We start from the raw sequence: 18,152 nt of genomic DNA on the forward strand, positions 1-18,152 counted from the left end.
CATGATCTCGCAGTCCGTGGGTTCAAGCCCCGCGTCGGGCTCTGTGCTGACAGCTCAGGGCCTGGAGTCTGTTTCAGATTCTGTGTCTCCCTCTTTCTCTGACCCTCCCCTGTTCATGCTCTCTCTCTCTGTCTCAAAAATAAATAAATGTTAAAAAAAAAAGTTAAAAAAAAAAAAAAGCATAACTGAAGGGGCACCTAGGTGGCTCAGTCAGCTGAGCGTCCAACTCCTGATTTTGGCTCAGGTCATGATCCCAGGGTCATGTGATCAAGCCCCGCTCCAGACTCCATGCTAAGCAGGGAGCCTGCTTGGGATTCTCTCCCTCTCTCTCTCTCTCCTTCTGCCTCTCCTCCACATGCCTTTTTTCTCTATCTCAAATAAATATTCAAAAGTGAATAAAAGCATGACTGAAAACCCAAAATAAGTGAACAAGACAAAGCTCAGAATGGTTTTTAAAAATTCACAGTGGCATGTATGTTTATTACAATTCCATGGAGAGTGCCTAAATACGGGGGCCACGGCTGCCAGGATTGCCACTGTCCCCAAGGCAGAGACACACTGGCCGAGGGAATGTACCAGCCAAACGGTTTCCTACAAGAGTGCCCTGGCCGGAGCACCTGGGTGGCTCAGAGCAGGTTGAGCATCTGACTTCGGCCCAGGTCACGATGTAGCAGTTCGTGAGTTCGAGCTCCACATCGGGCTCGCTGCTGTCAGCCTGTCAGTGCAGAGCCCGCTTCAGAGCCTCTGTCCCCCTCTCTCTGCCTCTCCCCTACCTGTGCCATCCCCAAAATAAATGTAATAAATAAATAAACAAAGAAATAAGAGTGCCGTGGCCGAGTGGTTAGTGGCAGGCTGTGTGCTGAGGAGTGCCCCCCAGAGGTTTCGGCCCCACGCTCTGCACTGTGAAGTCCTGGACCACCAGGCCCACCTAACCCCAAACTCCCATCAGTCAGGAAGCACGATGGCCACGAAAGGAGACTCTCAGACTTCAAGGAGCTCACACTTTGGCTTAGAGGCTTCCGGAAGGGACGTGTGCCACCACAGCCCGTTGACTGAGCCCCATCTGGAGCGTCCTTGTAGTGGACATGCTGCACTATTTTAAGAGGACATTGTCCTAGCAATGCCACGCACTTCCTGTTGGCTGTGAGAGCCAGGCGGTGGTTCCATGTGCGTTCAAAGCTGTGATTTATCGCTTTTCGGCTCTCTTCAGATGAACGGGAGACGAGAGAAGATAAGGCACATGAGACGTTCTATGAAGATCCCACCCGCACCCAGTACCAACTCCAAGAGCCTCTCGTTAACGGCCGGACACCTTATTCTGCTCCCTCCGGTGGAGCAGGTCACCTCCCCGTGACATTCTCAGTCCCTCTCCAGATGGACATCTCTCCCTACACTCACTGACCGCCAGCTTTGGCCACCTACCTTTCCTAACGTGTGCACTCAACAGACACATGAAGTGCTAGGTGTGGGAGCCCACGTTCCAATACAACGTGTAATTTAATCCACTATAAAATGGAGATATAATAATTAGCCTACCACGCGAGGTTCCTATTAGGACTAAATTAAATAACATATGCCAAAGTGTCTAGCAGGACACCAGGCAGATGCTAGATAAGTGGTCACCGTAACTGAATCCAAAGTCAATTACTAAATTCATCCTTCAAGCTCAGAATAGATGTGCGGCAGAAAGACACCTTGCACAAAGATCTTTGATAAATCCACTCTCGGTGCCCCTGTTCTCTTCCACTGTAATTTCAAAACCGTTTTCCTGCATCTCTACGTGATTTCGGATGGGCAGGGACTCCCAGTAGTTTCACTTCAGATTTTTCATTCTTTTTTTTTTTCCCACCCAGCCAAGTAATTATCTATAAAAAACACTAATCTGACCCACAAACATGCACTAATGGTGTTCTGAACTTGAAGAAACTCTGGAGAAGCATTCCATAAAATGAACCCCATGGTCCCATTTACGATTGTTTAGAGCCAGGTGGGTACAGAGCAGGCCCTATTTATATTCCAAATGTTCACATGGACCCAGATAATTAAACGAGTAACATGTCTTCATTCCAAATAACAGAAGTCAACAGAATGTCCATTCTCCAGTAACCGGTTGAGTGAAAAGGCCCCTTCTTACACCCTCTACTGCTGCTCAACAGCAGTAAACCTATCAAGCCAAAGCCCTAAACACTGGGGCAGACACCCAGCTATAAATCTGCACGGTCCAAAAAAAGTCTTTAAAATACTTTTTTTTTAGAAGGATGAGAAATCCCAGGCCCCAGACACTGCGCCAAAGTGTCCGAAGTTACTAAAACATCCTCTCCAGGAACCGGCTCAGATGCAGTGATGGATCCCACTCTTCAGCAAACACTAAAAGGAAACTGGTTTAATCAAAACCTTCCAGACGTGAAAAGGCCAGTGGGAAGATGTGTAACACTCGGTTAGCTGCTCACCAATGGCTTGGCTTCAGGAGAGGAGGGCATGGCTTGGGGGGGGGGGGGGGGGGCGCTGGCAGGGGACGACAGGGCTCTGCACGGTGACCTCTCCCGCTAGGGGCACACTGGGGGAAATAGGAGTGATTTACTTTGGGAATCCTGATGGCATCACTGCTAAATGTACTGTGCACTGCTCGATGATTTGCATTCTGAAGAGGGACACTGGAGCCAGGCAGAGGACTCTAGAATCACACATTCTTCCCTCTGTTTCCCTTCTACCTACTGAGGAGGGCTGGACGGGGATGTGGCTGCATGTTGTGCCTGGGCTCTCAGTGGGACTAAACGGAGGTCCTCAAATTCCCATCGATTATCAAAGTTTCTGTGTCCGAGTGTGCACGCGGGCATGCCTGTGCGCATGTATGCATCTGGGGGAACTCTCTAGTCCCGAGACCCTTAGTCTTGGCTTCTACTCGCCCCAGGAACCAATCAGCATCCCCAGAACTTTAACCCTCTTCTGCAACAGCGAGCAGGACAAGTTACCCACTAGTCTCCCTGACTCTATAATCCTTTGCATTATAAAAAGTCCTCTCTGCCCGTAGTGGAGAGAGCCACCTGTGTTTTCTTCCTGTGCCAGGCCCTTTGGGTAACTGTTTCCTAACCCACAGCCTTCACACCAAGACAGTACTTAACCACACAAAGCAAAGGAAGATGGCCCCCACATACCGAAATGCTGAGGCGGCCCCGGGCGGCCCCCACAGCACACCCAAATGGAACGAGCCACTCATCTGTTCCAGAGAGGGCTCACTCCAAAATCCACTAGGCAAGTGATCTTAAGTGTCCTTTCCATGGAGCTTTTGGTGGAAGGGTTGCAGAAAACACTTTGTATGCGAATGCTTTCCACTCTTTGAGACACTAGAAACCCACCAAGAGCCCTGCACCCCTTGTTGACAGCCACCTCCCTCAACAGATGCCCTTAATTTTATAATCTAGGGCGGCACTCTGGGAAGTGGGGTGTGTGTGTGTGTGTGTGTGTGTGTGTGTGTGTAGCAAGAGGTGGGGGGAGTATTCAGGCTCTCACAAATCATTGCTGCACATTCTGCATCTAGACCCGTAATTTAACTAAACACCACTGCTCTCCACACCTCTTGGCTCCACAAAGAAAACCCCAGCACCCATTCCAGTTTGGAAAATTGCTGTTTACACATCAGAACTGGCCAAAGCCAGCTGCTAACCAGAGCTGCAAAGAACACTCCACCTTCCTGCTTCTAACCAGAGAGCTCCTTTTTTTTTTTTTTAAGTTTCAAAAAATCCCTTTAAAAAACTAGGTTTGCATCTGAAATGGTCACTCAGAGTGGGGCCAGCGGTTGTATTTTTAAAAAATTTTTTAACGTTTATTTATTATTGGGAGACAGAGAGACACAGAGAGTGAGCAGGGGAGGGGCAGAGAGAGGGGGAGACACAGAATCCGAAGCAGGCTCCAGACTCCGAGCTGTCAGCACAGAGCCCGACATGGGGCTCGAACTCACAAACTGTGAGATCGCGACCTGAGCTGGAGTTGGTTGCCCAACCAACTGAGCCACCCAGGCGCCCAACCCACTGGTTGTAGTTTTGTAAAAGAGGATAAAGTAGATGAGTGAGAGAGAGAGGAGAGGGAGAGAGAGAGAGAGAGAGAGAGAGAGAGAGTGTGTGTGTGTGTGTTAAAAGCAGAAGGTGGGGGTACTAGAAAAATTACTTTGAAGAATAAGATTGACGGGGAACACTTAGCTCCAAGAGCTTTGCCTCAAAGATATTTATTAGTTGTCACACAGGAAAACAACAATAACTGCAAATGTTTCTCATCTGGACAGATGCATGGAAAGGCAGGAAGTGGCTCTGGAGAGGCTTGAATGGGTAGGAGAGAAGCCCAAGGAAATTAAGTCAGCTCTTGCCATCACCATGTTCCTGCAAAGAGCTCAAATTCCCTCTTTGGTTAAAAACATGAGCCATCTTCACTGCCCAAGAGCGCAGGCTGGTTCACAGAAGCTCTCTCATCTGTGGGAGTCCCAAGGGGGAGACAGCCCAGGGAAGATGAGAGAACAGTGGTGCCAGGCAGGATTTTGCAAACCTGTCACCCCCGTTGTGCAGATGGAAAAATCAAGTCCCAGCAAGGTGGCTCAGGTGTTGGTTAAAGGGAAGGCGAAGTGACACAGGAGAACGGACATGCCGGCAGATACTATACAATTCCATCCCAGCGTCTGAAACTGGTGAGCACTTTGTTCTTCAGATTCTAGGATAAAACTGTGCGTTATAATCAATTGCGTGTCGGTTCTCTGCATCTGAGAATTAAGCTCAATCTCTGTACGGCAAAGAAGCTATCGAAGGGCTAACTGGGGTCTCCGAAGTCCCGAGCTCCACATCCCCACTCCACAGGGAGTTTCCTCCGAGGAACGTGCCCTCTAAAATCCCCAAGTTCCCCCAGTATTTTTTTCCATCCTTCCCTCCTCCCTCTAACACTCCTGCTACCAGCTCCATCCTATCTGAATCCGGTGGCGAAACTCACTTAGCAGACAAAACCAGAACCCAGGTCAGGTACCAGTATCTTCTCCAAATGATTCTCCAATCACGTGTGGAGAAAGACCGTAGTGGGCTGACCACTAGGCCCACCTAGCTCTTCAGAAACAGAGCTTTTTCAGACGTAATCGGTTTAAGGATCTTGAAAGGAAATCGTCGTGGGAATAGGGTGGGCCCCAAATCCAATGACTGGGGTCCTGACACAGAAAGGCCATGAGAAGATGGACCCAGAGAATAAAGCGACACGCCTACAAACCAAGAGACACCAAGAGTTGCCGGCAGCTACCGGAACGTAGAAGAGAGGCATGGACGATGCCTCAGAGTCTCCAGAAGGAACGAGCCCTTCCGAGCCCTGATTAAAGATGTCTAGACTCCCGAACTGGGAGGAGAAGACACTTCTTTCGCTTCAATCCACCCAGGCTGTGTTAGTTTGTTCCGGAAGCTCCAAGAAATGGATATGAAGGACACTACAGCCCTGGTCTTGCCTTTTCTTGGTGACCGTGGAGCCAGAGTCCACGTGGAAGCTCCGCCATCATGGAGGACGAGGACGCTGCACCGACAGGTGTGATAGTCTACACCTGCCCTCCCACGGAAGGCAGGCCACACTCATCACGCTCAGTGTGGAGCCTGCTGGGGACTCCCTCTCTGCCCCTCTCTCTGCCCCTCCCCGGATCGCACTCTCTGGCGTGTGCGTGCTCACTCACTCTCTCTCAAAATAAATATTGTTAAAAAACAAAAAAGTAAAATAAAATAAAGTTTTAAAAGGACGAATGGATGAATTAAGTTGTGATATATCCGTGTAACAGAATATTATTTGGCCACCAAAAGGAACGAAATATTGGCACACGCTACAATGTGGATGAGCCTTGAAAACATGGCGCCAGTCATGAAAGGCCACACATAGTGTAGGATTCCGTTCGCATGAAGGTTCATGACAGGGGATGCTACAGAGACAGAAGTACATTAGTGGTTGCTCAGGGCTACGGGAGAGGGGGCAAGGATGGTTATCAAGAATATGGGGTTTCTTTCTGAGGTGATGATAAAGTCCCAAAATTGATTGTGGAGATTGCACACGTATCTGTGCTACACTGACAACCACTGAACTGCCTCTTAAATGGGTGAATCGTACGGCATATGAATTGTATCTCAATAAAGCTGTTCTTTTTTTTTTTTTCTTGTCCAAGACAGGCCAAAAAGATCCCTAAATCAAGAGTCTGACTGCAAAAAGAGCTTAAAATAAACCCAAGTGCCGAAGAAAGTATGCTCTCCCCGGCTGCTTCATCCACCAGCTAATTCCACATGCTTTGACTCACCCCTGGTTGACCACTGGACAAAGGTGTAACAATATTTGATGTTGCCAACTGCATTAATTAATTGAACTTCAGAGGAAACTAATTATAAATATAACCCCAAATGTTTCTCAGAGCTCTCTCTCGAGCTCTCTCTCCCCATCTACAGCTATTAGCCAGAGACCAGTAGGGTTCACGCTACCATTTGGCACTCCCCCCTAAATAGCTTTAAAATCGGAAGGAAAAAAAAAATAGCCTTCATCTATATGGGGCCGGAATATAATTTACACACAATTATCCAACATAGTCAGGTGACAACATTACCTCTGATTAAAACAACAGTAACTCACCTAAAGGAGAACGTGATCTTGTAATGAAATGATCAGCCTGCTCCAGCGGCCTCCCCCCCTCCAGCTCGGGGTGTTCTGCCTGGCTCCCTCCGAGGCTAATTTAAAAATACTACTTCCTCTTACCCTTAGGGGGAAAAGCTTCAGCCCGCTTGGGTGACCTGTCTACAGATTGGTATCAGAGAGTAATATCCTAGACGGAGCACTCCGACCGGGGGCTCCGGGAGGTAAGAGAAAAAGGGGCAGAGATGGAGTGTTGCCTGGGAAGTGACAGGAAATTAAGGATCACGAGCCACACGTCACCTGCTGCTGAGCGAGGTGGCTGGCTGGCCATCACCCCAATCCCAGGCACCCACGCTGTTCCGCATCCACAGGTAGTTTCTCGGTCACTCGGTCCTTCTCGGAGCCCCCACCCCCGAATACTAGCCACAGAGTGAGTCACGGGAGGCCCCGACAACACTCTCCAGTGTTGTAATGATTGCCGATACGTAGATGCAATTAAAACCCATAATCTTTTACAGCAGCGGTATTAAGCGAAATTAAGTAAGTACCCTTTACTGTTACTGAATTTGCAAGGAAGCCATGCATTTCTGCATACCAAAGAGGCGCCTCCAAAGTCCCGGCAAGGCAGCCAATGCAGATTCTTAATAAACCTCAGAAAGAGGTGGGGAAGAAGGGCCAGCCAGGATGGCTGGTGTGAACACGGTTCCTTCCACGGGTGCCTGCCACTCCCACCGTGGAGTCTGGCAGAATTCTCCTGAAGACCTGGAGGATGCCTCACTGAGGGGCAGGGCCCTGGAAAAGCTGACGCCAATGGTCAGGGGGCCCCACGGCTAAAGCAGAGGTCCAAGGTGATCCGGCCTACGGCAGTGCTCCAAATGAAACAACGACAATAACTTTCAAACATGTTCTCTCTGTCCACCTGCTTGCATTTTCAGGCACACCTGTGTAGACAGAGGCAGACGAAATAACCACCCTGGTGGGTGAGATGAGATTAGGTCAACTCTCTTAACAGTTCTGGTCCTCACATATCGCCCTGAAAAATGGGCCTAAAAGCCTGGCCTGGGTAACATAAACTGAGGCAGCAAATGTGGAATTAGAACTCCAAGAAGGCCGCCCACAGGAGTTCCTACACCCTCCAAGAAGGGCAGGAAGGAAAGCCTGGCCTCGGAGCCCAGGCTTCCAACACTAACCCTTCTGGGGGATTCTCTCCAGCTCCAGCCTCCCCGGTGCCTATGTGCAGGCCTGGTGCCTATGATAGGCCTAGGTGCCTATCTCAGGTCACCCGGGTAGCAACCACCAGAGAGACGTTTTTTTCTCCACAGAAGTTCGGTGCTTCCAAGTTTGCTGGAACCAGAAGTAAACACCCACTCCTCGCCCGGCCGCCTCAGGGAGCCCTGCCTCCTCCACAGGGCGCTTCGGAAACCTCTAGGGACAGGCTGAAGAGCCACGTCAGAAAGCACGGTCAGATGCTTGGTTGAGGAAAAGCAAGCTTCGGAGGGTACTCTGCATTCTGCATTCTGGGAAGGACTGCCCGAGACAGAGAAACTTCTAGAACCCACCCCGGTGAGACATGACAGCAACAACTACACGGCTCTTCTCAGGAGGGAAAGCATTAAAAACTTTGCTGGCAGGCAGGCTCTGAAGCCAAGGCAGCCCATCCCCCAAACCCTCCAGTTGATTTCTTGAAAGGAACAAATGGCAGCCTTAACCCTTAGCCTTGATTACCTTCATTAGCATATTTTAGATGCACGGCAATCAGTTCTTGATGAGCAAGTTTCACCTAATCCACAGAGCTGGGCCAGGCTGCAGGTAGCACCGGGTGCTCGACCCAGCAACGCCTCAGAATCTCCCGGGGTGTCTTGTAAACCTAGCGATACCGGCCCCGCCCTCGGGATGCCGATCTCATTGGTCTGCGGTGAGGCCTGGGTAGTTTTTAAACACTCTCCAGAAGATTCTACTGTGCCGGCAGGGCTCTAAGGAGAAGCCGCTGGAAGCTGGGAGCACTGGCTTGAGTCCCAACTCAGCCACTTCCTTAGTGTAATTGTAGGCAAGCCATGTGTAAGGTGGGGGCAATAGCTACATGCCCCAGAGCCGCGATAGGCCCCGCAAGACGAAGTGTATGAACTTCCTGGCGCATAGTAGGTTCTCAAAAGATGACTGAATTACAGGAGAGGGACGCCAGAGACCAAAGGGTACAAGAAGACACTGTAGAGAACGGTCCCTGGTGGCAAGACATCCTCATTCATTCATTCTGTCATCAAAGGTGTTTTGAGGACCTACTGTGTGCCAATCATTGTGCCAGGCTCTGTGCATGTGAAGTCTGCTCTGAAGATGCTTCCTGTCAAGTAAGAGGCTGTGTTACGGTAGCAAGGTGGGGCTTTGGGAGCACAGGGCCGGGCAGGACTTGAGGCCTGAAGGTCAGCAGCCGGGAGCCAGGACAGAAAGGGAAGAAGGATCTGCTCGGCGGGAGCAGCAACATCTTCAACATTCACCACAGGGCTGCAAGCAGACCTGAGCGACTACGGCCAAGGTGGCAACGGAATGCAGGGAGGAGAGGGGCCAGGCCGGACAGGGAAGGCCCCACAGGCCAGAGGCTGAAACAGGGAAGCCACTCTTCGCTCAGGCTGCGAAAGAGGGGCTGGGTCATTTAATGCTAGGTGTTGGCAAGGAGGCCTGGGCAAGAGTGAGAAGAAAAGCAAGCACCAGAAGAAAGGCACCGAGACACCAGTCCTAGTGCCCAGGGTGGGCCTGGGGTCAGTTTCCCACCAGAAGGTCCCTCCCTGCTCCACCATTACACTATTCCGGAGACATCGGGGCTGGGGCAGGTGGGGGGGGGGGGTGCAGGTGGGGGAGGCATCAGGAGAGATAAGCACATTGCACCCTTGGCATGGTCGTCTTTGGAAACACACTTTGCCATCTGTTAGGTCATAAATTTTACTTGTCAAGAAAGTCAAATCTGCCCCCTCCCCCAGGATGTGCTGATCTGGCCCCTGCCAGTTGCCACAAGTAACTTCCTTTGAGGGCAAAGGGGGAGCCAAGGAGCGTTTGCAGTGAAAGAGAGAAGGGGAGATAATTATGAGCAAGGCTTTCGGCCATTTATTAAATGTTACCCCTAAAGGGATGGAAGGGGATCTTTCCAAATCCAACAGGGGTTTTTTTGGTGGCTGAAAAGAGCATCAGATGTGGAGATTCTGGATGGGAGGGCCAGGTTCCAACCCCAGCACCCTGAGCCGGCCACGTGATACTGTCGAGAGAAAAGCAATCCAGGAAGCTCAATCACATGTGTACTATGTGGCCCCGACCCTGACTGAGCTTCTCTGAACCTGGCCTTCTCCTTCTACAAAATGAGATTAAAAGAGTTAACAGGTGAGCCCTTGGGTGGCTCAGCCGGTTAAACTTCCGACTTCAGCTCAGGTCACCATCTCACAGCTCTCGGGTTCCAGCCCCGCGTCGGGCTCTGTGCTGACAGCTCAGAGCCTGGAGCCTGCTTCGGATTCTGTGTTTCCCTCTCTCTCTGCCCCTTCCCTGCTTGTGCTCTGTCTCCTCTCTCTCTCTCTTTCTCAAAAATAAATAAACATTAAAAATTTTTTTTTTGTTTACAAAGAGTTAACACGTGAAACGTGTTTAGCATGGGACAGAATGACAGGCACATAAAAGTTCCTCTTCCCCTCCCCGCCTGTCACTTCACCTTTATCTGTGCGGCTGTGAGTGGGGATCAAACCTTCCCTGACTGTCCCTAGAGACTACACAACAGACAGAAAAGCACTTGCAAAAGGCGTGAAGCATACTCTGCAAACCTAATGACTAATTACGATCGATTCTTTATCTCTCTGATTCCGCCCACCTCCAGCGCTGACCCTGGGCAACCACGGTTCTCCAAGGGCTGATGATGCTCCAGCAAAAAGGATGCCATCTCAATGCAAAGCAATGTCTTTATCTGCCTTGCCCCAGACAGCCCCTTACCCTACCAAGAGTAACAGACTATTCCACACAGGAAGGTCATTCTCTGTAAGAGATAAAACTGACCATGCCTCAGAGGTAATATTTCTCTGCTACACCCATATCCTAATATGTCTGTGCTCTCCTCCTGCCAGGAACATATTTCTATAAATCCTCACATAACAGAAAACTTTATTTTCCAGAGGGACAAGCGAGGGGGGGAAAGGAAACAACATTCACAGCAAAAACATCACCAGTCAAACTGAACGCAGTCTGCCAGGAACTTTACTAAATGTGTAGTGTTACAGATGTTTTATAGTCATGTTGTCTGTTCTATTTAAAACCCTTGCGCTAGGCCAACCAAACAATGGAAAAGAGAGAAAGAAAAAGATATGTTCCCCAGCGTGCCCAACCCAGCTAACTGGTCTGGGCTGGATGTTTATTGAGGCAAAGAGGTAACTGGGGACCTGTAGCTGTCAGCCAAAACGTGGAGGGCTCATTTCGTAGTTCACTCTGGAGAGCTGTCAAATCAGCCACACGGCCCAGCAAATGGCACACGGTCTCTCGGAAGGGCACTTCATCCTGGAAGACCAGGGTCTTCTATGGGAAAATTGCTCTGCACCTGGCAAGCGCTTAATAAAATCTAGTTCCCTTCCCTCAAGGAAGAACAATCTGCCCAGTTAAACCTCATTTGTCCAACAACACTCATTCATTCCCCTCCACAAACATTTGTTCAGTGCCTGCTATGAAAAAGGTACTGAGCTAGCCAATCCCCTGTGGTCAGGACGACTCCCCAACCCCCTCCCTCAAGCCGGAATGGAAGCCTTTTATGGGAGGACCGTGGTCCATCAACCCCCAGAATGGAAGCTTCCTGAAGTTAAGGACTTTTGTCTGTTTTGTTCACCAGCGTATACCTAGCACCTAGAAGACTGCCTGGCATACAGTAGGCACACAATAAATATGGGCTAAATAAAGGAGGGAATGAATATTTCCTGCCCTCAATTTCCCAGCCTCTGGATGATTCCAGGTCCCCGAGCACCACCTGGTCTCCCTTCTTCCCCCGTGGGTAATTCCGAGCACTTCTTGTGGCACAATGAGATCAAAGGCTTACGTTCCTAAGAAGAGCTGGCCGAAGTTCTCTTCAAGAGCAGACATTCAAGAACAGACAGATTGCCGCACTGGAGGGTCCTGCTGGACTGGGCAGAGAAGCCTTCCCCTTACTACTGAGACACACAGAGCTGGTGATCTGTTAGAGGCATCTTTATATATAAGAAGGGCAATCAATGACTCTGGATATGAAACCATTCAAAAAGCCATGCCAAATTGGGAAGGGCCTGGAACACCCAGCAATCACAGATTCACTGACAACATCCAGGGTCTGTATCACCAGCCCCCGATTAATTCCATTCGACACCGGACATTAATGACCACCTAGCTCCCACCAGCCCAACCTCAACGATTTCACTTAGAGCTGTCACGGAGGCCTGACAAAAACAGACAACGGCAGAAGTAAGCAAAAAAGACAAGAGGGATCAACGGTAAACTCTGTCAGGAGAGTCCGAGAAGGCTTCAAAGAGGAAATGCCTATAGTTAGGGTTTCAAAGGATGAGCAGGAGTGTTCCAAGAAGACGGGAGAAAAGCAGGCAGAGTCACAGCAGCATGAAATATCACTGTTTCAGGCACTAAAAGTTTGGCATTACCAGAAATCAAGTGGAAAAGAGAGTCTGATGGGAGATAAGGACAGAGGTAAGGGTTAGATCACAAAGAGTCTTGTAGACAACAATCGAGGAGACTAACCTTCGTCCTTTAGACAAAGGGTCAACGATTTTAAGCCAAGGAATAACATGGCCAGCTTTGTGTTTTAGATAAGTCACCCTGTAGAAGACAGACTGGAACATTTGCAAATAGAGACTATAAGAACGGTTAGAAGCTTATCGTAATAGCCCGAGATGAAGGGACCTTGAACTAAAGCAAGGATCTTTTGCATAACAAAGCAGGAAGAGATTTAAGAGAGAGAAGGAGACAAAATTATCAGCCCTGGGTAAAGGGCCAGATGCAGAGATGGGGAAGAGGAAGTCACCAACTGAGATAAGGGATGCAGGAGAGGCAAGTTTGCAGGGGAAGGATAAATGCGTTCAGCTTGGGCACATTAAATTTACGGTGCCCAGAAGACAATTTTGTGTATCTGTCCTGGAGTTCAGGAGAAAATCAGGGCAGATGACCCAGAGTGAATGCACTAGGTGGAATCCCAACATCTTTTGGAAACCCGAAGAACCAGTAGAGAAGCAAGGGAAAATGGTCTCACCAACTATGGCATATGACCCCTTGGGCTATGCCCCTTCCCTTGACTATGAGTCAAGGGAATACAGTAGAATACAGCCAGTAGAATACAGCCGAATAGATGGTGTGTACCTCCAGAGCTGGGAGACAAAAGGTGCTGCAGCTTCCGGCTTGTTCGCTGGACCATGCACCCTTGGAGTCCTGAGTCATGGAGCAAGACGTCCAGCTACCCCAAAGCTGCCATGTTGTAAGGAAGCCCAGTCACAGAGACAGACCACATTGTTGGAACTCCATTCTTGGAGCCATCCCTGCCCAGGCACCAGACACATGAGTGAATAAGCCTTCAGATAATTCCAGCCCATTGCTAACAGACCACCATCAACATTGAAGTCTTCCCAGCTGAGGTCCTGAACACGGCAAACCAGAAACCAACGATCCTGCTGTGCCCTATCCAAATTCCTGACCCAGTTAACTCCCTGAGCATTGATAAAATAGTTGCTCGAGGCTGCTAAATTCAGGGGTAATTTGATACAGAGCAATAATGACCATTACACCAAAGTTAGGGTGTTTCAAATGGAAGGGAATGGTCAACGGTGTCCAACAACATAAGGAGGTTTCATAAAGATGTTTAGGAAGGTAAGGAGGAATCCACTCTCAAGTTTCACCGGATCCAGACCTCCTCCAGGCACACGCCGTCCATGACCAATCTCAGTATGTGCAGGACCAGCGGTATGTGTAGCCCAACAGCAAACTCCACGCTGCCCAGTGAGCAGCTCCCACGGGGGCCCAAGGGTGTGCCAAGCCCTGGAGTGACTTGGCAGTCTGTCGTTAGTTTGACTATTCATCTGGGGGAAAACCTTACTGCAGATGGCAACTGGCACTGAAGATTTACCCACGAACGGGAGAACTGCCCCAAGGCACACTGCCATACACTTGCTGGGGTCAACTTTGCCTTTAGAAAGGTAGAGGCCTCGGGGCGCCTGGGTGGCTCAGTCGGTTAAGCGTCCGACTTCAGCTCAGGTCACGATCTCGCGGTCCGTGAGTTCGAGCCCCGCATCGGGCTCTGGGCTGATGGCTCAGAGCCTGGAGCCTGTTTCAGATTCTGTGTCTCCCTCTCTCTGCCCCTCCCCCGTTCATGTTCTGTCTCTCTCTGTCTCAAAAATAAAAACGTTGAAAAAAAAAAAAAAAAAAAGAAAGGTAGAAGCCTCAAGAAGTCAGGGGTTTTTTCTAGAGAGAAACGGTTTTTATATTTGCTACCATTGTAAATATCAATAGTTCCAAGAGGCCATCTTACAACAGCCATCTGTTTTAAAAGCCCTTTCTTGCCCTCACCAAAGGCCCTCTCTCTTGTCTTCCTGTGCAAAACCTGGATTTAATACTCAGGATACATTTGAAACTATGATCATCTTGCACACTCATTCTCCAAGCCGCCCTGCAGCTCAGGATAGCTCACTTCCCATCCAGCGGGCCAGTCTGGACACCCAGGGACAAGTCAAGTCACTGCTGGAAAATGTGGCATACCTCTCCCCGGCCACAAACCCTCTTCCTCTAAAGGCCCGCTTGGTCGTCCGCTCTTTCCCCGCTGCTCATAGGCCCTGGCTCCCCCAAACCTTCTCCATGTCCCAAAGATGGTCGAGGCCAAAGGAATGTGTCAAAACAAAGGGCCTGGGCCACCTGCAGGGACCCTGCAGAAGACTCCGTCTGCACAAAGATAGACCTAAAAACACAATAAGAGTCTGCTGTACAATTAACCCAGAGGAAAGACCTGATCTTATCAGGCCCTTCCTTTTGCAAAATCTCATCACAGGAGATTTGCCTTAGTTTTCACTGTCCCTTAACACAACTTCTGAGCAGCTACTTGGAATGAAACCTTGTGCGAAGAGAAATTAAAAGAACTTGAACCACTGTCCTTGCGGGGCTGGGGGGTAGGGGGGGTGCGGGCTGATATTTTAATCAGGGAGACAGGACATCTGCAGAGACGCTGAAGATGGTCGGCACAGTCTTCAAGGTTTCAACCTTTGTTCCCAGGTTCTAAACTACCCTGGCAGCCCCGCCTCCCAAGCTCTCCCCACACCACACTGCAGCCACGTAGCTCTGAGCAGGGCACGCACCTCCACGTCCTCAAGCCTTCATTCGAGCCACCCCGCACCCAGGACTCCCTTCACACTTCAGCCCAAATGTCTTTGCTCAAATGCCACCTTCTCCACTAGGCCTTCCTTGCCCAACCTATTTAAGAACTGCGACAATCCCCCCGCCCCCACACGCACCCCAGCACCCCCAGACCTCCTCCCAGCTTATACTCTAACACACCCTCTGATTTACTTATGTTATTTACAGTCCGTCTCCCTCCCGCTGGAATGCAAGCTTCATGAGGTCAGGGATTTTGTCTGTTTTGTTCGCTGACACTTTCCCAGTGCCTGGGTCACATGGGACATTCAGTAAGTACTTGTTGAATGAACGAATGAATGAATGAACATCCTAAAGTGTCCCGTCTCCCTTCAGTCACCACGAACGACTTCTTTCTCTACACCTGCAGAGGATGTAAACTGCTCCCAAACAGTGGCACTCTATGTCATTCTGCTTCCCATTCTCACTAGACATTTACCCATGAGGTTCAAGTTCCTTGCAGGAAGAGACCATATTTATTCATCTTTGTATCCCCCAAAGCATCAGTGGTGCTCAAGTGTGTAATCTATTGAATCTAACTTAAAAATCAAATTGCATGGAAAACAGGCAAAACACACAGCTCACATAGCTATGTACCTATGCACGGGGCTAGAGCCTCTGGAAATACCAAGATATGCAAGATACACACGTGTAAGGTCCAACATGATAGCCACTAGCCACGTGTGGCTACTTAAATTTAATTAAAATGAAGTGTCATTAACAATTCAGCTCCTCAGTTACACGAGCCCCATTTCCAATGCTCAGCGGCCAGAGGCACTGGATAGTGCAGAATGTGTATCTCCTTCGTTCTACTGGACAGCAGTGACATAGACAGTCCTTGCCCTCGACGTCTAACCCTCTAGTGGGGCCCAGGGGACAAGAACAAGGAGGACCAGGAGAAAAGATATGCTAACCAGTCTGAGGGAACTGAAGACGGCTACAGGTTTGAAAGGGGACAGAGGTCACTGCCTGGGGGGAAAGCAACAGCAGGAGAGGCTTCAAGGCAGGGACAGAGATACTTGAGAGCACCTTGAAAACCAAGCCGGGTTTTCTACCCAAAAGGGGGAGGTTGTTCCAGAAGCCTAGAGAGAGAAGGTCTGCATGCAGAGGGGCTCCAGGGGCACGGTGCCTGGAGCACAGGTGCGTGGGGACCTGTGTGACACGAGGCTGGAAGGGCCCAGGTGAGGCTGGAATCCCAGGCAGACGGCTGGGCTGGGCCGGGGACAGTGAGAAACAGGATACGTGCAAGTACAGAGTGGGGAGGACAGCAGGGAGGCACCGCCAGAGACAAAGCCACAATGAAACCAGATGAGAGGCCCTGGTGGAAGGTGGCGGCAGAGAGAGAAACAAAGGGACAGACGCGTGGCAGCGGCAGGTACGCGGCTAGGCAACCGATGACCCTCAGGGGTGACAGAACATTCAAATCAAAGCATCTAGGGTGCTCACAGAAGCATAACGCCCCTTAGAGTGCAAGCAACTAGAAGGCAAGACCCCCGTTCGTTTGGTGTTCGTGAGAGGGGGCTCACACACCACCCTCCGCGGCCACCGTGTCTCGCCCACTCAAAGTCTGAAAACCTCCACGTTGACTAGTTCCTGCACCCGTCAGCCTGGTGGATGCCTGTGCGCTCCTTAGCTTGCTCCCACTTCACGCTCACTGCCATCGGGCCAGAAAGAGGGGGGCCCTTCCAATTTCCTGCCCTGCGGGCACTGGCACACCGCTCCCAACCGAAATTCAACCCTGGCCTCAGAAGCAGCCGCTTTCAAAGCAAGGGGTCCACAGCCTGTTCAAGTTCAGCAGGCCAGCTTTCCTGGCCCCTCCCAGGCCACCCACTGTGGGTTAAAGACTTATTTATGCCCACTCTGGGGGCTCGGCGTGGAACAGTTCCAGACACAGAATGAGGCCTTAACCAGGTGCTTAGGATTCAGGGCACAACTTGGTTAATGCTATCGTAAGGCTCCACAAAGGCTCGGATGCATTTCGGCAAACAGCTAATAATAAAAGCAGGAGGAGGGGAGAGGTGGAAAAAGTCAACCTGGCATTTTTACAGGGGATCGTCCTCCTCCCCACCCCCCACCACGGGCACCTTTGTGACAACTTGCTTCTATCTCCAATTAGCCTATTTTCAGCAGCCAATATCCAATATGCTAGGCCCGCTATTCAAGAGCCTTTTATCTAGCATGCACATACTTTACAGAAAAGAAAAAGGAAAGGATTTCTAAAGTGGCCAGGCCAAAAAAGACTAAGAGGATTGGGGGTGCTGTATTCAAGAACAAAGAAACTTCTGGAAACCTCCTGAAAGGACCCTGCCTGCCTCTTCCTATTAAGCAATCAAGAGCTGACAGAGCGCTGGACACAGAGCCGCTGAGGAGCGTGGGAGGCCGAGGGCCACACGGGGGGCCACGCTCCTCTCCCCGCAGCGTCCAGCCGTCCCCTTATCGCCAGCATGCAGGACGGAGCAGGGCCTCTGCCTGTGTACGGTGGGGACCGTGGCAAGAAGTAAAAGGAGGGAGAACCCAATCCGAGAAGTAACTTCCTGACAGGCCGACAGCTGACCTTCTGAAGTGAACACAGGATGTGCCAAGAAATTATCAGGCCTGGCTTTTTTCTCCCTGATAGATGACAAAGCAGAAAAAAAAAAAAAAAAAAAAAAGAAAAAGTAGAAGAGAAGGAGGAGGAAGAAGAAAGAAAGAAAATGAATAAACAACCATAGCCACACACATCTCATAAATCACGACTTTTATTGAATGCTCCACCACATAATAGTAACAGTCAAATTGAATAAAGACACCCTTCTGTAAAGTAACAGCTGAAACATCATCTCCCCCAGCCCAGGATAGGCGGGAGGGAGGACTGAAGTTGGAGACAGAGGAAGGTTTGGGGAAGGCAGAGTTAGGAGTAGACACAGGCGGTGGTTTTCCTAGTTTATTCTCAAAACACGGGCACCCAGAAGCCAGGAGAAGTCGGGCGACAGGGGAGCGACGCCATCCAGGAGAACAAACGCGTGAGTGAGGGCGGCAGGGTTTCGTGCTGAAGGGGGTGGGGGTGGGTATGTCCGTTGAGGGGCTCAAGAGTGAAGGAACCACTCGGGACGGGTGTGCAGAAAGCAAGATGAAAAGTCTGTGGCTGAAGCCCACCGGAGGAATGT

The 18,152-nt window shown here is 50.2% G+C and overlaps 1 protein-coding gene across 8 annotated transcripts in view; it reads right to left on the reverse strand.

Moving 5' to 3' along the window:
- Positions 1–18,152, reverse strand: part of MSI2 (musashi RNA binding protein 2) — a 393,222-nt gene that overhangs the window by 261,187 nt on the left and 113,883 nt on the right. The gene's annotated exons all lie outside the window — the stretch shown is intronic.

Source organism: Prionailurus bengalensis, chromosome E1 (assembly GCF_016509475.1).
Source record: "Prionailurus bengalensis isolate Pbe53 chromosome E1, Fcat_Pben_1.1_paternal_pri, whole genome shotgun sequence".
In the NCBI taxonomy this organism is placed as follows: Eukaryota; Metazoa; Chordata; class Mammalia; order Carnivora; family Felidae; genus Prionailurus; species Prionailurus bengalensis.